Source organism: Lontra canadensis, unplaced genomic scaffold (genome assembly GCF_010015895.1).
Source record: "Lontra canadensis isolate GAN:19392208 unplaced genomic scaffold, GSC_riverotter_1.0 scaffold27, whole genome shotgun sequence".
Lineage (NCBI taxonomy): Eukaryota > Metazoa > Chordata > Mammalia > Carnivora > Mustelidae > Lontra > Lontra canadensis.
The window spans coordinates 7,877,955-7,891,504 of record NW_022631021.1 but is presented as its reverse complement, the minus strand read 5'-3'; the positions used below and the strand labels follow the sequence as shown (position 1 = coordinate 7,891,504).

At 39.3% G+C, this 13,550-nt stretch overlaps 1 protein-coding gene and 1 long non-coding RNA gene across 6 annotated transcripts in view; one reads left to right on the top strand and one right to left on the bottom strand.

Annotated features, from left to right (window-relative positions):
• Window positions 1–8,045: 8,045 nt before the first annotated feature.
• On the bottom strand, window positions 8,046–10,330 carry LOC116871721. 2 transcript variants are annotated; one of them, XR_004383490.1, is made up of 3 exons: window positions 10,277–10,330; window positions 9,769–9,982; window positions 8,046–8,359 (listed from the first exon to the last, which is right to left on the bottom strand). It is a non-coding gene; the product is annotated as an uncharacterized LOC116871721 (long non-coding RNA). The 2 variants fall into 2 exon arrangements; XR_004383491.1 differs by lacking the exon at window positions 10,277–10,330 and adding an exon at window positions 10,078–10,177.
• Window positions 10,331–10,549: 219 nt separating this feature from the next.
• The window catches only part of ADGRB3 (adhesion G protein-coupled receptor B3), a 721,557-nt gene continuing 718,556 nt past the window's right edge, over window positions 10,550–13,550 (top strand). For 2 of the 4 annotated variants that reach the window (XM_032864448.1, XM_032864444.1), the window contains exons 1-2: window positions 10,550–11,257; window positions 12,653–12,817. The gene's annotated coding sequence lies outside the window, so the exon portion shown is untranslated. Of the gene's footprint in view, window positions 11,258–12,508; window positions 12,524–12,652; window positions 12,818–13,550 lie in introns of those variants that run through there. The other 2 variants (XM_032864446.1, XM_032864447.1) reach the window with 2 other exon arrangements.

Here is a 13,550-nt window from a genome sequence, read left to right as displayed (position 1 = left end):
TATGTTAGGCAAGAGTATATTGTGATGGGCCAATGAGGAAAACAAATAAAAAGCAATAAAAAATTTAAAATGAGCAAATATTATAAAACAGACAAATAATTATCTTGAAAGAGAATATAAGAGAAGAGACCATATATCAGGTGGTTTAAAAAAAATAAAGCTTCCTTAAAGAGAGAATTTTTGTTAGTAAGAATGCAAACTGGTGTAGCCACTCTGGAAAGCAATATAGAGATTCCTCAAAAAGTTAAAAATAGTACTATAATCAACAATAACCAAATTATGGAAAGAGCCCAAACGTCCATTGTTTGATGAATGGATAAGGAAGGTGTTGTGTATATATACAATGAAATATTACTCAACCATCAAAAAGAATGAAATCTTGCGATTTGCAACAATGTGGGTGGAACTAGAGTGTATTATGCTAAGTGAAATAAATCAATCAGAGAAAAACAAACACCATAGGATTTCACTCATTTGTGGAATTTAAGAAACAAAACAGATGAATATAGGGGAAGTGAAAAACAACAGAGAGGGAAGCCATAAGAGAATCTTAACTATAGAGAACAAATTGAGGGTTGATGGAGGGGAGGTGGGCAGGAAATGGGCCAAATGTGTGATGGATATGAAGGAAGGTACTTGTGTTGATTACCAGTATTATATGTAAGTGATGAATCACTAAATTCTACTACTGAAACCAATATTACACTTTATGTCAACAAACTAGAATTTAAATAAAAATTTGAAAAAGAAAAAGAATTTTCAAAAAGAAATTGGAAGGATGAGAAAAGTGCAGCCAATGAATGTCCTCCCAACAGCAAGAGAAAGAAAGATCATTCCTTATATAGGAAGGCTACATATAGAAAAAAAAATTGGTGTCTTTTAGGCACAGAAAAAAGGTTAATACAACTTGAGCATCATAAGTAAGCAGTAGGGTGGCTCAGGATGAGAGGGAAACAAGCATCAGATGATGCAAGGCACTGTGGGCCATGATTAAGGGGTTGGATTTATTATATGTGCCACTAGTAATAGGGTTAAAAAAATGAAACAAAAAGATTTTCAACATTTTTTGAAAGGACCTATTTTTTTTTCCCTTTGAACAAAATTGATTGGAAGTAAATTAACAACGAATATTTAACACCAGGTGAGAGGTTATTACATGGGGCTAGGCAAAAGCTACATGCTTTGGAAAAGAAAGATGGCAGTGAAAAGGAAAGGAATGTTAGAATTGAAATGTATATGTTTGAAATGTATAGGTTTAGTTTCTTTCCTCCCCAAATTCGTATGTTGACTCTCTACCTTTAGTATAATAGAATGTGATTGTCTTTGGAGATAAGATCTTTAAAAAGGTAATTAAATTAAAATGAGGTGTGGGCCCCCATCCAATCGGACTAATGTCCTTATTTAGAAAAAAAAAAAGAGAGAGAGAGAGACGGAGATTGGGACATGCAGAGACACCAGAGGTACAGCAGACATAGTGGGACCACCATGAGAAGAAACAGCAAGAGCATGGCCATTTGCAAGCCACGAAGAGATCTCAGAGAAAATCCACTATGCTGTCACATTGATCTTGGATTGTAGTCTCCACAACTGTGAGAAAATAAATGGCTGTTGTTTAAGCCATCCAGGCTCTGATACTTTGTTATGGCAGTCCTAGCAAACTAATACAATGTGGAACAGGTAGCATTCATCAAGGGATTGAAAGTGACAGTGATAGAAAAAGAGGCAGAAAGCAAAATTCCCATGTTTATAGGATAAATAATTGGGTGGGATAGTGGTATCATTTCCTGTGATGGGAAGATTGAGGGAGAACACATCTTTTTGGAGTAATCAATTTTGTTTTGATTATCTTAAATCTGAAATGACTGTGAGACTGAGAGATATGAGACTGTGAGATATCAATCATATAACTGACTACCTAAAAATCTAGCCCTCAGAAGAGTTTTTCTAGCTAAACAAATACACGTGTGTGACTATGTGTTTGTATGTAACAATGTATGTGCATATACATTCTTTTTTGTTATTTTGTTTATTTATATATTTATATTTTAATTCCAGTATACTATACATAGGTTATTATATTAATTTCAGGTGTACAATATAGTGATTCAATAATTCTCTACATTACTCAGTGTTCATCATGATAAGTGTACTCTTTAATGCCCATCACCTATTTCACCCATCTCCTCACCTACTTCAGCTCTGGTAACCACCAGTTTGTTCTCTAGAGTTGAGTCTGGTTTTTTTGGTTTGTTTCTTTTTTTCTTTGTTCATTTGTTTTGTTGCTTAAATTTCACATGTGAATGAGATTATATGGTATTGTCTTTCTCTGACTGACTCATTTCACTTAGTCCACTCTCTAGATCCATTCATGTTGTTGCAAATGACAAGATTTCATCCCTTTTATAGCTGAGTAATAGTCCATCTCCAGAGAAGACATACAGATGGCCAACAGACACATGAAAAGATACTCAATATCACTCATCATTAGGGAAATGCAAATCAAAACTATAATGAGATATATCACCTCACACTTGTCAGACTGGCTAAAATAAAAAACAAGAAACAATGGGTGTTGGCAAGGATGTGGAGAAAAAGAAACCCTTATTCATTGTTGTTAACAAAGCTAACAAAGCTAACATCTATTGTGGAAAACATGATGGAGGATCCTCGGAAAATGAAAACTAGAATTAGTGTATGATCCAGTAATTCCACTACTGGGTATTTACCCAAAGAATATGAAAACACTAATTCCAAGAAGATATATTCACCCCTATGTTTAGTTTATTGCATCATTATTTACAATAGCTGCTTTATGGAAGCAACCCAAGTGTCCATGGATAGATGAATGGATAAAAAAGAAAAGGTGTATATATACAATGGAATATTACTCAGCCGTATATACCTTCTTACAGTGACATTTGGTATTAAAGGATATATTAGATCACTAAGGGAGAGATGGTAGAGAAATGAGGGAATTAGATTTAACAGTTATCCCTAAGGAACTGGCATTTTATAGTAAAAAAAAAAAAAGTGACTGGAAAGTCAGTGAGGTATAGAAGGGTATGGTAAAACAGGAATCAAGATAGAAAGAAGTGGTATAGGAAGCAAAATAGCGTTAAAAGTCAGGGTAAATGAAAAAAGAAATTTATCTATGAACATGGCAACATGAAGGCCTTTAGTGACCTTGGCCAGAACTTTTTCAGTGGAACAGTGAGGCTGGAAGCCAATTAGAAGGAATAGAGAAATGAGAAGGAAGTGAGGAAATGAAGTAATTGTGATAGACTTCTTTTTAAAGATTAGTTATGAAGGGGAAATAAGAAATAAGGATTGCTAATTAAAAATTGTTACAGAATGGCCATATTGCTTTAAAATATCTGCATACTGATATAAATGATCCAGGAGAGAGGGAAAGATTTTTGGTTGTGTGAGAAACAATAGAAATCTGAGATACTTATGGAGGGCATAGCTTTTGAGATAAGAGCAATATCTCTTTAGAGACTATAAGAAAGGAGAAAATGGGCAAAGACATAGGTTTAATGATTTTATTATGTAAGATAAGGGAGTTCCCATATGATTACATCTGTTTTATAAGTGAAGAATAAAGAAAGTTGTCAGAATTGTAGAGTCGAAGGGAAGATTTAAGATGTAATAATCAAGGAAAAGTTACAAAATATTCATTGGGTATAATAGGAGAGTGAGCTTATAAGTGAAAGTTACGAGTGACAGCCTGTGTGGTGAGGCCATATGAACCTGGTGATTATGAATGCATTGGGACATCAGATTGCCTAAGGGTGTGAATTTCTTCATGCGTGTGGCTCAGAGACAGTGGTTGAGTACAGTACAGTATGCATAGTGATTCAGCCATGGAAATGTAACAGAAAGTTGAAAGTTATAAGTAAATTATTATAATAATTGGCATGAAATCCACAGAATATGCATTAGTTACCTATGGTTATATAAAAGGTTATCCCCAAACTTAGCAATTGGAAACAATAAACATTTGATATCATATAGTGTCTGCAGATCAGGAAACCAGGAGCTGCTTAGCTGAGTGGTTCTCATTCAAAGGCTCTCATGAGGCTACTACCAAGATATTGTCCAGGACATCTCACAATCTGACTGGGGAAACTTTTACTTCCAAGCTCACGCACATAGCTATTGATAGGCTTGGAAGATAAGCTTCTAACCAAAGTCACTTGGGGTTCTCCATAGGGCTGTATCACAACAGGACAAGGGTCTTACCTCAGATGAGTGCTATAAGGGAGAGTGAAAGAGCTCCCAAGATGGAAGACAGTCATTTTATATCCTAAACATGGAAGCGACATCCTATTACTGCTGCCTGCTCAGTAGAAGCAAGTATCTAAAGCTAGCTCACTCTCAAGTGGAGATGATTACCCAAAGGCATGATGACAAGAAGTAGGATCATTGAGGGACATGTTAGAGGCTGCCTATCACAGAAGATAAGGAGGAAAGAAAAGACAGGAGAAGAAAATAGTGGGAATGGATTAAAGATCTGAATTTTCTGGAAGACTTGACTCCATGTGGTCATTGACCAGGTGAGTTTACAAAAGTAGGAGACTATAGGTATAGAATTGGAAAATTAAATTTGAAATATTGGAGGTGGTGCAGTCGTTGGTTATGATCTCTTTAGTTAAAGACCATAGGAAAATGTGGTTGAGTTGGTATGAAGGAAATACAGAAATTGATCTGAAAAGATAGACAGTATGCCATATAAGCCATCTACATCGATGTTGAAAACATGAGAAGACTGGAAGCTGGATGGAGACAAAAACTGAGTGGCTAAAAGACTGCATGAATAAAAAGTAAAATTTGTAAGTCAGTAAGAAGAGAGCAAAAAGGAAAAGGTAAGGCTGCCAAAGGAAAATTATATAACCTCCAAGAAAAAGGGATATAAAAGTGAGATAAGAGGTAAATATTCAAAACCAGTAATAAACAACAAGGACACAAATCCCACCCACCTATAAACCCTAGTTAATCAGAATATGGGAGAAACATGCGTGGTCCGGGGCGCCTGGGTGGCTCAGTGGGTTAAGCCTCTGCCTTTGGCTCGGATCATGATCCCAGAGTCTTGGGATCGAGTCCCGTGTCGGGCTCTCTGCTCAGCGGGGAGCCTGCTTCCCCTCTCTCTCTGCTCTGCCTCTCTGTCTGCTTGTGATCTCTCTCTCTGTCAAATAAATAAATTTAAAAAAAAACATACATGTTCGACTTGACATGGTTGCAAGAGAATGCCATGTCCTCACAAAATAACAGGCTTTAGTCAGCAGAAGATATAGAGAGAACATTCTGCATAAAGGTGTGTTGGAATAAAAGAGAAAAGAGATCTAAAAGTACAAGTGGGGGAATCTGGTGGGAAGAGAAATGGTAGGAAGAATGAGTCAGGACTGGTAAGGAACAGAGCTGGAGAGACCCATGAGTTCAGAAATAATAGGTGATCAATAGACTTCAATCTCTGGTGTTGATTCAGGTCAACAGATATGAAGGTCCTTACAACTTAAGTTCTTATCATCATTGTTCATAGTGTTGGGACTCAATCCAAGAGGAAAAAAAAAAAAATTGATCACAGTGAGGGAAAGCTAAGAATGTAATGAGTTGTCTGCATTAGCAGGTAGCAGCCAGGAAGGAAGGGTAAAGCTGGTAAAGCTATGCAGGTCTTACAAATTAAGACAGAGTAGAGCATGTCCAATGTTTGAGTGCAAGAAACAGTTTGGATTCTTCCTAGCCTAGAATTTTGTTGCATTTTTCTCTCATTGCTTCCTTGCCTTGTGAGATGCCTTGTTTTATTTAGAAGATATGAAGAGGAACCATAGTCAAGCCCTTTCCTGTAAGAAACCAAAGTCCAGAGAGTGCACAGCTTCTTGCCCATAACTAGATATATAACTAGTATCAGGTTCAGGGTAAAAATGAAGAATCTTCATTTCTAGTTCATTTGAAATCCTAGGAATTAAAGAAAGAAGTATAAATATAGCAACTTTAATATAAATAAGTAGATAAAAACAACTGACAAGGGAAAAATTTGGCAGTGAATTTATATTTAACCACAAACATATTCTGAGCTTCTGAAGTCATATCTTCCAAGACACTTGTACAATACACAAAAGTGACATTATGTGTTACCTTACCCATGGCATTTCCTGAATCCCAAGTGAAGTCTTGGTAATTGATGGCCAAAACCTTTTACCAATTTAATTGTTTTACATGTGCCATTGTAGAGAGAAAGAATGGTAAAAATGGAAATTTGATGCAAATGGCCTCTGGTTAAAAACTGCTCTGGCTACGCATGGATGGGGCAAGGTTGGACTAACTAGCCCAGGATAACCATCATTTTACATATCCCTTTGTTCTATTCTACCCTTCTTCTTCCTTTATTTATTTTTTTTAAAGAACTTCCGTCACGTAGTTTCTATTCTGGGATGTCCGATTAGAAAATGGTCAATTTGTTTTTATGTAGGGAACTGAGAAGAATCAGCTTATTTCCTGAGAAATTTCATTATTTCATAAGAAGAAGAAAGAAGAAGGGGAGGAAGAAGAGTAAGGGGAGGAGGAGAAAGAAGAATATGGAGAAGTTCTTTCAGTTCATAGTAAATATGTTAACTTTAGGCATAAGGTACGTACTCACCCATTTAATCATGTAGTATTTTGATCATTTATTTTATTTTTTTAAGATTTTATTTATTTATTTGACAGACAGAGATCACAAGTAGGCAGAGAGGCAGGCAGAGAGAGAGGGGGAAGCAGGCTCCCTGCCGAGCAGAGAGCCCGATGTGGGGCTCAATCCCAGGATCATGACCTGAGCTGAAGGCAGAGGCCTTAACCCACTGAGCCACTCAGTTGCCCCTATTTTGATCATTTAGTAACACATAATATTAATATATTAGTTGACCATAGTAAATAATAGTTAAGGCTCATATCTCTGAAGTTGTTACATTAATTTCCTTTTATTATGGAATTAGTGGTTTTCCAAAGTCTGTGGGTGAGTGTGTACTGGAGACATTAAGTATTAAAAAATTAAAGCATATTGAAAAGGAATAATCTACAAACTTATTTGTGCTTTTCTTTACGTTTTTAAATTTTATTTATTTCTTTTTTATTTATCTTACAACCCTGAGCTCAAGACCTGAGCTGAGATCAAGAGTCGGTCATTTAACCGACTAAGCCACCCAGCTGCCCGTTTGTACTTTTTAAAGCCTTACTGAAGAAAAGTTCTAAAATTTGAAAGTGGTAATATATTAATATTGCAAGACTATGAGAGAAAAGGGTGAGGGGGAAGAAAACACTTTCTAGAACTAAGTAAGCATATTCAAATCATATTCTTGTCATTTGAGTCCAAGAATTGTGCAGGTGATACTGAATTTTAGCAATAATCCTGGAGGATGGGGCTCTTTTTTTTTTTTCCCCAAAGATAGGAGGAGAAAACTGCAAAAAACAAAAAGCAATAAAAGAAAAAGATTATACTTGGAAATCTCATTTCTCTTTAAAAGTAATCTTTAAAAGTAATCTTTAAAAATGTATAAATAGTAGGAGAGATACATTTAAAAGACTTCAACTTTACATGCTTGGGCCAATTTAAAATACAAGTTTATATTCTGATGTGTTAACACTGGTTTCTTAATAGTCCTTTTGAAAGTTGGCAAGGAAACTTAAGTGAAAATTAGTTTATACAATTAATCTGGAAGTTTGGGGGTGAGACTACTTTATTACTAAAGAAAATTAAAAAGGAACCTAGTGAAACCATGCTTCCAAATACATGTGTAATAACTGAAATATGAATGAACACATTATATATACATGTATGTGAATGCACTTAATATAAAATGTATGCATATATACACACATGTATACATAATGTGTGTATGTGTAAAAATATGGGTCTGTGTTTATATACATACCAACATATGTACACAGATACACACAGGCACGTGTGAGAGGCAAATGAAGGCTCATAATTATAAACTGAAATGGTGACTTTTAAAATGTATTAAAGAATAAAAACAGGCCAATCTCAATAGGGAGGAAAGGACACAGAGAGCCTACAGTGTGTAAACTGCTGCTCTTTTTATTGTTGGGTCAATATGTCAGCAGTGCTTTCACATGGAACATAGTGCAGACATGAATCAGGGTGGTTCTTCTTTGCTTTGCCTTTGGATTGTGCTGTTGTCAGGGTCCAGAGACCAGATTCTCCATATATGATTCTTTTCATGATTCTTGATTATGACCCCCTGAGGAAGTCAGACCAGCCTGGGGTTACTGGAGATGGTGTCTTGCTTGGCATATTTATCATCCACAAATCATCTGCTATAAATATACCTCAGCAGGATCATCATGAGGCTGGCTCAGTGGCCTGCAATTTATGAAGGTTATGGGAAACAGTGTGAAGGGTGAAGTGCTTTATTAAGGGTGGCTTTCTCCCTGACCCAGCCCTGTGTTCTACTTGAATATAAATGACCCTGGGAATGAGTACTCCTTTCCATTTAGGATTAAGTCTTTTTAAATTGTCCCTTTCAGCTGTTATTCTTATGTCACTATGTCATGACTTTAAGATTTTTCTAAGAAACATCAAAAGCACAGTGTTTGAAGATAATGTGAGAAATTACTAGATGCAAGATAGATATATATCTAAACCTCACATCGTTTCCTCTCCTTTTTCCCATTTTGGAGCATTTGTCATTAACCTCTATATTTGCTTGTGGCAAAATAACTGAACTGACCAAAATGTCTTGTAAATATCATAATTATAATCTCTACAGAAATTGAAATAGAAGAAATGTGATTCTCCTTTGTATTGCTGAATGTTGTGTGTTTTTAAAAGAAAATGTTTTTGCTTCAGATACAATGTTTTGGATTATGCCCTAGACATAAACCTTATTTTCCTTTCACATTCCCCTAAATGAATAAAAAATATTGTAATGAACCAAAAATGACACAACACCAAACGCCACACAGGCTGCTCTCTCAGCCAGTGAATGTTCCTGGAACATGGTTAAAGCTTGTTGGTTGGGGAATGATTAACTGTTTCCCTTACAGGATGTTATTCTGAACACTTGTCCTAGAAGAGAAAGCCTTGAAGAGGGTCACCCCATTAATATGTATTAAGAAGTAAAGGGCCAATCTTAATATTTCAAACAACTTCAGTGAATAAAAGATCATTGGCACCTTTCTGTTTTCACTGTGGTCCTCTTTTAAAATGATGTTCTTCACTCTCCATTTGCCCCAAGGGAGAGGAACAAGAGGAAGAAAAATGCCGAAAGAGTACAAAGAAAAAATGATGGAAATCTGTTTTATTCCACTTTACCTGCTGCTTAAGCCACTCACCCTTAGAAAGCCTGAGACACTTTATATATGAATTACCCCTTGTGGTCTCCCTCACCATATTACCACACTATATTGCCACTTGTTTTGCAAACCACCAACTGCGTTTACAAGTAGAGACATAATCAGTAGGCGAATGACCTTTTGCAGCATTGAATCTGAAGCTCGCTCATCAAATGCTTGTCAGCCAACTGTCCAGGGGGCTAAATAAATAAATAAAGATGGGGAAATTTATCTTTTTTTTTTTTTTTGGCTGCTAAATTGAGAATCTGGTAGCCTTTCCTCCCCATTTCCCTCGTTTTCTTTTTCTTTTTCCACCCCTGTCCACAAACCTGTTACTAGGGAAACTTGAAAAGGAATCAGATACATTAAGAAAACAAAAGTTTAGACCCCACAACCACGATCCCATTGCCATGCAGAAAGCAATGCAAGATGCCCAACCTCAGTCGCCGCACCGCGGTCCTGACAAAGCCTGTATCTAGCCAGAACAAATAAGATGTTAATTGCAGCCTCGCTGAGAAAAACTAGTATTGTTCCAGCCAGAGGGACACGCAGCGTTTCAGGAGCCGAGATATGCCCCCTCCGCTGAGGACTGGATCAATTCATCTGAATCCCGGTGATGAAATGACAGCTCTTCAGCTGCGACAAGTTCACGCTGAAAGAAAGAAAGACGATCAAGTCCAGTATTTACTTCCCACCCGGCAGAGTCTCCTTCCAGTCCTCCGCACCCCCCTAGTGAGTTTCTCTTACAGTCGGTCGCCGCCAGCCCCAGCGGTGGGAACTGAGGATGCAAAAACCTCCCAGACGCAGAAAATACTGCTTTCGGGACGTGCTTGGTTTTGAGTAGCCGTGACGTGCAGGCTCACCGCGGCCCTGGCTGGAGCACCGAGGAGCCCCCCTCCCGCCCGCCTCTCTCCCGCCCTCCCGCCGGGCCTCCCTCCTTTCTCACCCCGCCGCTTCCCTCCTCTTCTCTCACACACACCCGCCCGCGCCCTCGGGAGGCAGAACTCTGGGAAGGCACAGCCCGCGCGCCGCGCTCGTCGAGCCTGGGGCTGGCCGCCTGGCGCACGGCACGGGCGCTAGCACGGGGCGCGCGGCGCCCGGGGACGCGCGCGCGCACGAGCACGCGGGAGACCGGCGCGCGGGCGCGCACCCCCGGGGCCGCGCACCCCCCTCCCTCGCGCGCGTCCCGGGGAGAGCGAGCGCCGCGCGCCGGCGCGCACACCCGAGACAGAGCTTTACTATCTCGCTCCCTCTCGCGCCCCTCCTCGCTGGGCATTCAAACAGCTTTCCGACATCACCAGCCAAGGATTTTTTCCCCCCTCTCCTTAGTCGCGGTCCGTCCATCAGTACCTGCGGGGGGGAGGAGGAGGAGGGAGGAAAGCGGAAAGAGGAAAAAGCATAAGCTTGAGCCTTCCGATCCGACCACGAATACTCCTGTAATAAACCCACCGCCCCAACAAATCTGCCTTAGCAGCCGCTGCTGTCGCCGGTCACTTCTCGTCTCAGCGCTTTCTTTGCTTCTTGGCTATTCGGTTTGTTGGGGGTGGATTTGATCAAACAAATCCTCGCCTTTAAGCCACTTGCATTTTTTTGTTTGTTTGTTTCCTCAGAATCTCTCTACGGGGGGCTTCTCCCCCGCCCCCCCCCCACCTCCGTTGGAGGTTGGATTCAGTTGGATACGGCGTCAGGCTCCGGGGTCCTGGGGGCTTTTTTCTCCTACCGCTCCCCTCTTTTGATCCCCCGCCCCCATCTTTTGCTTCTCTTAAGTGTGCATTTTAAAAAATAAATCCTGATTTTTGAAGCTGAGCCGGGGAAAATGGGCAACGGTGATTGGGACCGAAGGGGAGTCTCTCCGTCACTGTTGCTGGGACGCGTGCCTGTGCTGGTGTCTTAGAGCAAGAGCCTCCCTGAGCTTTCGGAGTGGAAGGTAAGGAAGGGGGTCCGGGGTCACCTTCTCTCTGCCAGGGGTCGCCGGCGAGGAGCTCTCCGTCTAGGTGTGTGCGGAGGGAGGACAAGGAGAGGAAAGGCTGTTGCTGGCAGGTGGAGGGGCTGCGAGGAAACCCGACTGTCTGCATTTACTTAAACGCCGCAGTTGAAAAGTTAGAGAAGTCTGTTTTTCCAGAGATGTGCTGGGTCGGAAGGAATAGACAGGGAGACCTAGAAAATCTGAGGGTTGTGTGTGATTGGGGTGATTTTATGGGGAGAAATTTTTAGGTTAGAAGGAAGTTAAGATAAGGGGAGGCAGTGGGTCTTCTATTGGGGGAAAAAAAAAATAGTGGAGTGATGGCGCCGTCTATGTTCGACTAAACTAAAGTGTCACCCAGAAAATCAGTTTTGAGAATAGCTAAACTAAATGCCGGTTTGCTTCTCAGCAGGCGACAAATAAATAAATAAATAAATACAACATCCTTGAGACCTTGGTAGCCGCCCCTTAGACACCCCCCACCCCATTCTTTCTTTCTTAAAGAGGGAAATACAATTGTTTGAACTGGCCCTGCAGTCGAGGGCGGGGGTGGGGGGAACGGCAGAGTTCAAGGATTCATTTTTGATTCTTTAGAATAAAACAAGCCTCCGTATACCAAGGCTTAAGGATTAAAATAAAGAGCATTATGTTGAGGGGGCTCTCTTGAGCAAGCTTGAAAGTGAAATCAGAGCTATTTCCTCACTCTTTCTAATCCTTGATGAGCACAGCAATGCAGACATGCACTGTCAAATAAATGGAAGCAAAAGTACCGGATTTCATTAGGAAAAGAAATACGACCTCTTTTTGAGTTACCTATTATAAAATGAAGCCCCCTTTCATGGATGGAATTCCTAATTTAGACACTTATTGTCACATTGGCTCTCAACGCCTACACTCTATCCTGAAGAACACTGCGCAGACCTGCATTGCCTGCAAAGTGCTACAGCAAAAAAAAGAGGAAATTATTTCCAAAATTTCCTGCAACTTTACCAATTTTTTAACCTTTAAATGCTCATTGGCTTTATTTTATCAAGAAGAAAATGCATTATTCATTGAGCTGTATGCTTGAAACAGAGAACGCTGTTTTGATAGTCCCAGCAGTTCTAATGTTATTTTAAACTGCTGCTATATAGAGATTTAGAGTTGGGGCTGTTTTCTCCTATATCAAGACATAGAATTTGAATTATGATCTGGAAAATGCAGATCTATCTTCAGGGACTTCGGTCACTGGTATTTGTGTGCCTGCGTTGGTGTGTGTTATGCAATGGGAAGGAAGAGGGTTTTATCCTTTGGTTCAGAGAGGACCCAGGCAAAGACATGAAAACTCTTAACTGTCTGTATGTCTGTCTCTGTTTACAGAACAGTGGAAGAGACTGCAGCCTAAAGACTTTTATAATTAAGTTGACATCACTTTTCTCAGCTCAAAGGCTAAACAAAAAAGCAGTGTCATTTATTCTAAGAAATAACTTCTTAAAGGTTAAAGCTGAAAAAATTCGAGTTATTTTTGGATAACAACTTACAGAGGTAAATATAACCCAGGATTACTTTATTATGCAAGGCCAGGTTAAAAAATATAAAGAAAAGGAGCTTCGGAGCTCTTGTTGGAAAGAGAGCAATTCAGTAATTGAAATCTGCTAGGAAAGAAAATGCTCATGTCTTTTATCTACCATGTGTAAATCTTAAATTACAATAGATAACTCTAGATAAAATAGCCCCAATTAAAAAAAAAAAATTAAAAGGCTGAAGCCGGCTCAATTACTGTGGTTCTGGGATTTTTCACTGACATCGCCTTTGGATAGAGATACTAATACAGTGATCCACTTTATGTATCCCAAGAGGGCATGTCACATTGAAATGACTGCCTTAAATCCTGGTTCTCACTGGTGATGTTGAACAACAAGTCTTTCCCTTGTATCTACCCCTCTATGCCCTTTCTCAGATGATGGTTTTAAAATTCTATTAATCCACATGAATGCCAGTGTTTTTGCACAGGAATTCCCATCAGTTCACATGGTGGTCCCTGCAAAGACAAGTATGGACATTTGGGAGATGATGTTTCATCCTCAACAAATTATCTTTCATGTTTTTTAAAATTGTGGCTATCCTTTATCAAAATTGCTTTCCATATTTAAGATAAAAGAAATAATGTGATGACAGCTGTTCCTAGATTATCAGATTAGATTTTGTGTGATGATGTTTACTGTAGGCCGAATGAGAGAAAATGTTGTATATGTTGCTTAAAAATATTTCAAAAATT